Raw genomic sequence first — 7804 nt, forward strand, 5'->3', positions numbered from 1 at the left:
GTGAAGCCTATGCTGCCCGAACGTAGAAATGACCATCACTTTCAAACTGGTTGCAATTATTCCTGTTATATGATGGAAAAACTGTTGTATTTTTGTTGCATTTTATGCTTCGGGCATGGACTTCTAAGGCCCTAACTATTCAATCTGTTGGAGCAACGCCCTAGGGTGAAGCCTAGGTTGCCCGGAAAGTAGAAATGACCATAACTTTCATACTGGTTGCAATTATTCGTTTTATAGGATGGAAAAACTGTTGTATTTATATTGTATTTTATGCTTCTGGCGTTCCCTTCTTAGGCCCTAACTATTCGATCTGGTGGAACAACGGCCTAGGATGAGGCCTAGGTTGCCCGGAACGTAGAAATAACCATAACTTTTACACTGGTAGCAATTATTCGTTTTATACTATGGAAAAACTGTTCTATTTATTTTGTATTTACTGCATCGGGCGTTGGCTTCTAAGGCCCTAACTGTTTGATCTGGTGGAGCAACGCCCTAGAGTGAAACCTAGGTGGCCCGGAACGTAGAAATGACCATTACTTTCACACTGGTTGCTATGATTCGGTTTATACGATGGAAAAACTGTTATATTTATATTGTATTTTATGCTTCTGAGGTTGACTTCTTAGACCCTAACTATTCGATCTGGTGGAACAACGCCCTAGAGCGAACCCTAGGTTGCCCGGAACGTAGAATTGGCCATCACTTTCAAGCTGGTTGCAATTATTCCTGTTATATGATGGAAACACTGTTGTATTTTTTTTGCATTTTATGGTTCGGGCGCTGACTTCTAAGGCCCTAACTATTCAATCTGTTGGAGCAACGCCCTAGGGCGAAGCCTAGCTTGCTCGGAAAGTAGAAATGACCATAAGTTTCATACTGGTTGCAATTATTCGTTATATACAATGGAAAAACTGTAGTATTTTTATTGCACTTTATGCTTCGGGCATTGACTTCTAAGGCCCTAACTATTAAATCTCTTGGAGCAACGCCCTTGGGTGAAGCCTAGCTTGCTCGGAAAGTAGAAATGACCATAAGTTTCATACTGGTTGCAATTATTCGTTTTATACGATGGAAAAGCTTTTGTATTTATATTGTATTTTATGCTTCTGGCGTTGACTTCTAAGGCCCTAGCTATTCGATCTAGTGGAGCAACGCCCTAGAGAGAATCCTAGGTTGCCCGGAACGTAGAATTGGCCATCACTTTCAAACTGGTTGCAATTATTCCTGTTATATGATGGATACACTGTTGTATTTTTATTGCATTTTATGCTTCGGGCGTTGACTTCTAAGGCCCTAACTACTCAATCTGTTGGAGCAACGCCCTAGGGTGAAGCCTAGGTTGCCCGGAAAGTAGAAATGATGTTAACCTTCATACTGGTTGCAATTATTCGTTTTATACGATGGAAAAACTGTTGTATTTATATTGTATTTTATACATCTGGCGTTGACTTCTAAGGTACTAACTATTCGATCTAGTGGAGCACCGCCCTATAGTGAAGCCTATGTTGCCCGAACGTAGAAATGACCATCACTTTCAAACTGGTTGCAATTATTCCTGTTATATGATGGAAAAACTGTTGTATTTTTGTTGCATTTTATGCTTCGGGCATCGACTTCTAAGGCCCTAACTATTCAATCTGTTGGAGCAAGGCCCTAGGGTGAAGCCTAGGTTGCCCGGAAAGTAGAAATGACCATAACTTTCATACTGGTTGCAATTATTCGTTTTATAGGATGGAAAAACTGTTGTATTTATATTGTATTTTATGCTTCTGGCGTTCCCTTCTTAGGCCCTAACTATTCGATCTGGTGGAACAACGGCCTAGGATGAGGCCAAGGTTGCCCGGAACGTAGAAATAACCATAACTTTTACACTGGTAGCAATTATTCGTTTTATACTATGGAAAAACTGTTCTATTTATTTTGTATTTACTGCTTCGGGCGTTGGCTTCTAAGGCCCTAACTGTTTGATCTGGTGGAGCAACGCCCTAGAGCGAAACCTAGGTGGCCCGGAACGTAGAAATGACCATTACTTTCACACTGGTTGCTATGATTCGGTTTATACGATGGAAAAACTGTTATATTTATATTGTATTTTATGCTTCTGGCGTTGACTTCTTAGACCCTAACTATTCGATCTGGTGGAAGAACGCCCTAGAGCGAACCCTAGGTTGCCCGGAACGTAGAATTGGCCATCACTTTCAAGCTGGTTGCAATTATTCCTGTTATATGATGGAAACACTGTTGTATTTCTTTTGCATTTTATGGTTCGGGCGCTGACTTCTAAGGCCCTAACTATTCAAGCTGTTGGAGCAACGCCCTAGGGTGAAGCCTAGGTTGCCCGGAAAGTAGAAATGATGTTAGCCTTCATACTGGTTGCAATTATTCGTTTTATACGATGGAAAAACTGTTGTATTTATATTGTATTTTATACATCTGGCGTTGACTTCTAAGGTACTAACTATTCGATCTAGTGGAGCACCGCCCTATAGTGAAGCCTATGCTGCCCGAACGTAGAAATGACCATCACTTTCAAACTGGTTGCAATTATTCCTGTTATATGATGGAAACACTGTTGTATTTTTATTGCATTTTATGCTTCGGGCGTTGACTTCTAAGGCCCTAACTATTCAATCTGTTGGAGCAACGCCCTAGGGTGATGCCTAGCTTGCTCGGAAAGTAGAAATGTCCATAAGTTTCATACTGGTTGCAATTATTCGTTTTATAGGATGGAAAAACTGTTGTATTTATATTGTATTTTATGCTTCTGGCGTTCCCTTCTTAGGCCCTAACTATTCGATCTGGTGGAACAACGGCCTAGGATGAGGCCAAGGTTGCCCGGAACGTAGAAATAACCATAACTTTTACACTGGTAGCAATTATTCGTTTTATACTATGGAAAAACTGTTCTATTTATTTTGTATTTACTGCTTCGGGCGTTGGCTTCTAAGGCCCTAACTGTTTGATCTGGTGGAGCAACGCCCTAGAGCGAAACCTAGGTGGCCCGGAACGTAGAAATGACCATTACTTTCACACTGGTTGCTATGATTCGGTTTATACGATGGAAAAACTGTTATATTTATATTGTATTTTATGCTTCTGGCGTTGACTTCTTAGACCCTAACTATTCGATCTGGTGGAACAACGCCCTAGAGCGAACCCTAGGTTGCCCGGAACGTAGAATTGGCCATCACTTTCAAGCTGGTTGCAATTATTCCTGTTATATGATGGAAACACTGTTGTATTTCTTTTGCATTTTATGGTTCGGGCGCTGACTTCTAAGGCCCTAACTATTCAAGCTGTTGGAGCAACGCCCTAGGGCGAAGCCTAGCTTGCTCGGAAAGTAGAAATGACCATAAGTTTCATACTGGTTGCAATTACTCGTTATATACAATGGAAAAACTGTAGTATTTTTATTGCACTTTATGCTTCGGGCATTGACTTCTAAGGCCCTAACTATTCAATCTCTTGGAGCAACGCCCTTGGGTGAAGCCTAGCTTGCTCGGAAAGTAGAAATGACCATAAGTTTCATAATCGTTGCAATTATTCGTTTTATACGATGGAAAAACTGTTGTATTTATATCGTATTTTATGCTTCTGGCGTTGACTTCTTAGGCCGTAACTATTCGGTCTGGTGGAGCAACGCCCTGGAGTGAAACCTAGGTTGCCCGAAACGTAGAATTGGCCATCACTTTCAAACTGGTTGCAATTATGCCTGATATATGATTGAAACACTGTTGTATTTTTTTTGCATTTTATGGTTCGGGCGTTGACTTCTAAGGCCCTAACTACTCAATCTGTTGGAGCAACGCCCTAGGGTGAAGCCTAGGTTGCCCGGAAAGTAGAAATGATGTTAGCCTTCATACTGGTTGCAATTATTCGTTTTATACGATGGAAAAACTGTTGTATTTATATTGTATTTTATACATCTGGCGTTGACTTCTAAGGTACTAACTATTCGATCTAGTGGAGCATCGCCCTATAGTGAAGCCTATGCTGCCCGAACGTAGAAATGACCATCACTTTCAAACTGGTTGCAATTATTCCTGTTATATGATGGAAAAACTGTTGTATTTTTGTTGCATTTTATGCTTCGGGCATGGACTTCTAAGGCCCTAACTATTCAATCTGTTGGAGCAACGCCCTAGGGTGAAGCCTAGGTTGCCCGGAAAGTAGAAATGACCATAACTTTCATACTGGTTGCAATTATTCGTTTTATAGGATGGAAAAACTGTTGTATTTATATTGTATTTTATGCTTCTGGCGTTCCCTTCTTAGGCCCTAACTATTCGATCTGGTGGAACAACGGCCTAGGATGAGGCCTAGGTTGCCCGGAACGTAGAAATAACCATAACTTTTACACTGGTAGCAATTATTCGTTTTATACGATGGAAAAACTGTTGTATTTATATTGTATTTTATGCTTCTGGCGTTGACTTCTAAGTCACTAACTATTCGATCTGGTGGAACAACGCCCTAGAGCGAACCCTAGGTTGCCCGGAACGTAGAATTGGCCATCACTTTCAAGCTGGTTGCAATTATTCCTGTTATATGATGGAAACACTGTTGTATTTTTTTTGCATTTTATGGTTCGGGCGTTGACTTCTAAGGTCCTAACTATTCAATCTGTTGGAGCAACGCCCTAGGGTGAAGCCTAGGTTGATCGGAAAGTAGAAATGACCATAAGCTTCATACTGGTTGCAATTATTCGTTTTATACGATGGAAAAGCTGTTGTATTTATATTGTATTTTATGCTCCTGGCGTTGACTTCTAAGGCACTAACTATTCGATCTGGTGGAACAACGCCCTAGAGTGAAGCCTAGGTTGCCCGGAACGTAGAATTGGCCTTCGCTTTCAAACTGCTTGATATTATTCCTGTTATATGATGGATACACTGTTGTATTCTTATTGCATTTTATGCTTCGGGCGTTGACTTCTAAGGCCCTAACTATTCAATCCGTTGGGGCAACGCCCTAGGGTGAAGCCTAGGTTTCTCGGAAAGTAGAAATGACCATAAGTTTCATACTGGTTGCAATTATTCGTTTTATACGATAGAAAAACTGTTGTATATATATTGTATTTTATGCTTCTGGCGTTGTCTTCTAAGGCACTAACTATTCGATCTGTGGATCAACGCCCTAGAGTGACGCCTAGGTTGCCCGGAACGTAGAATTGGCCATCACTTTCAAACTGGTTGCAATTATTCGTTTTATAGGATGGAAAAACTGTTGTATTTATATTGTATTTTATGCTTCTGGCGTTCCCTTCTTAGGCCCTAACTATTCGATCTGGTGGAACAACGGCCTAGGATGAGGCCTAGGTTGCCCGGAACGTAGAAATAACCATAACTTTTACACTGGTAGCAATTATTCGTTTTATACTATGGAAAAACTGTTCTATTTATTTTGTATTTACTGCTTCGGGCGTTGGCTTCTAAGGCCCTAACTGTTTGATCTGGTGGAGCAACGCCCTAGAGTGAAACCTAGGTGGCCCGGAACGTAGAAATGACCATTACTTTCACACTGGTTGCTATGATTCGGTTTATACGATGGAAAAACTGTTATATTTATATTGTATTTTATGCTTCTGGCGTTGACTTCTTAGACCCTAACTATTCGATCTGGTGGAACAACGCCCTAGAGCGAACCCTAGGTTGCCCGGAACGTAGAATTGGCCATCACTTTCAAGCTGGTTGCAATTATTCCTGTTATATGATGGAAACACTGTTGTATTTTTTTTGCATTTTATGGTTCGGGCGCTGACTTCTAAGGCCCTAACTATTCAATCTGTTGGAGCAACGCCCTAGGGCGAAGCCTAGCTTGCTCGGAAAGTAGAAATGACCATAAGTTTCATACTGGTTGCAATTATTCGTTATATACAATGGAAAAACTGTAGTATTTTTATTGCACTTTATGCTTCGGGCATTGACTTCTAAGGCCCTAACTATTCAATCTCTTGGAGCAACGCCCTTCGGTGAAGCCTAGCTTGCTCGGAAAGTAGAAATGACCATAAGTTTCATACTGGTTGCAATTATTCGTTTTATACGATGGAAAAGCTGTTGTATTTATATCGTATTTTATGCTTCTGGCGTTGACTTCTTAGGCCGTAACTATTCGGTCTGGTGGAGCAACGACCTGGAGTGAAACCTAGGTTGCCCGGAACGTAGAATTGGCCATCATTTTCAAACTGGTTGCAATTATTCCTGATATATGATGGAAACACTGTTGTATTTTATTTGCATTGTATGGTTCGGGCGTTGACTTCTAAGGCCCTAACTATTCAATCTGTTGGAGCAACGCCCTAGGGTGAAGCCTAGGTTGCTCGGAAAGTAGAAATGTCCATAAGTTTCATACTGGTTGCAATTATTCGTTTTATACGATGGAAAAACTGTTGTATTTATATTGTATTTTATGCTTCTGGCGTTGACTTCTAAGTCACTAACTATTCGATCTTGTGGAGCAACGCAATAGAGTGAAGCCTAGGTTGCCCGGAACGTAGAATTGGCCATCACTTTCAAACTGGTTGCAATTATTCTTGTTATATGATGGAAACACTGTGGTATTTTTTTTGCATTTTATGGTTCGGGCGTTGACTTCTAAGGCCCTAACTATTCAATCTGTTGGAGCAACGCCCTAGGGTGAAGCCTAGGTTGCTCGGAAAGTAGAAATGAGCATAAGTTTCATACTGGTTGCAATTATTCGTTTTATACGATGGAAAAACTGTTGTATTTATATTGTATTTTATGCTTCTGGCGTTGACTTCTAAGGCACTAACTATTCGATCTGGTGGAGCAACGCCCTGGAGTGAAGCCTAGGTTGCCCGGAACGTAGAATTGGCCATCGCTTTCAAACTGGTTGCAATTATTCCTGTTATATGATGGATACACTGTTGTATTTTTATTGAATTTTATGCTTCGGGCGTTGACTTCTAAGGCCCTAACTATTCAATATGTTGGACAAACGCCCTAGGGTGAAGCCTAGCTTGCTCGGAAAGTAGAAATGACCATAAGTTTCATACTGGTTGCAATTATTCGTTTTATACGATGGAAAAGCTGTTGTATTTATATCGCATTTTATGCTTCTGGCGTTGACTTCTAAGGCACTAACTATTCGATCTGGTGGAGCAACGCCCTGGAGTGAAGCCTAGGTTGCCCGGAACGTAGAATTGGCCATCGCTTTCAAACTGGTTGCAATTATTCCTGTTATATGATGGATACACTGTTGTATTTTTATTGCATTTTATGCTTCGGGCGTTGACTTCTAAGGCCCTAACTATTCAATCTGTTGGAGCAACGCCCTAGGGTGAAGCCTAGGTTGCCCGGAAAGTAGAAATGACCATAACTTTCATACTGGTTGCAATTATTCGTTTTATAGGATGGAAAAACTGTTGTATTTATATTGTATTTTATGCTTCTGGCGTTCCCTTCTTAGGCCCTAACTATTCGATCTGGTGGAACAACGGCCTAGGATGAGGCCTAGGTTGCCCGGAACGTAGAAATAACCATAACTTTTACACTGGTAGCAATTATTCGTTTTATACTATGGAAAAACTGTTCTATTTATTTTGTATTTACTGCTTCGGGCGTTGGCTTCTAAGGCCCTAACTGTTTGATCTGGTGGAGCAACGCCCTAGAGTGAAACCTAGGTGGCCCGGAACGTAGAAATGACCATTACTTTCACACTGGTTGCTATGATTCGGTTTATACGATGGAAAAACTGTTATATTTATATTGTATTTTATGCTTCTGGCGTTGACTTCTTAGACCCTAACTATTCGATCTGGTGGAACAACGCCCTAGAGCGAACC

The sequence above is a fragment of the Calliopsis andreniformis genome, unplaced genomic scaffold (assembly GCF_051401765.1).
Source record: "Calliopsis andreniformis isolate RMS-2024a unplaced genomic scaffold, iyCalAndr_principal scaffold0004, whole genome shotgun sequence".
Taxonomy (NCBI): domain Eukaryota; kingdom Metazoa; phylum Arthropoda; class Insecta; order Hymenoptera; family Andrenidae; genus Calliopsis; species Calliopsis andreniformis.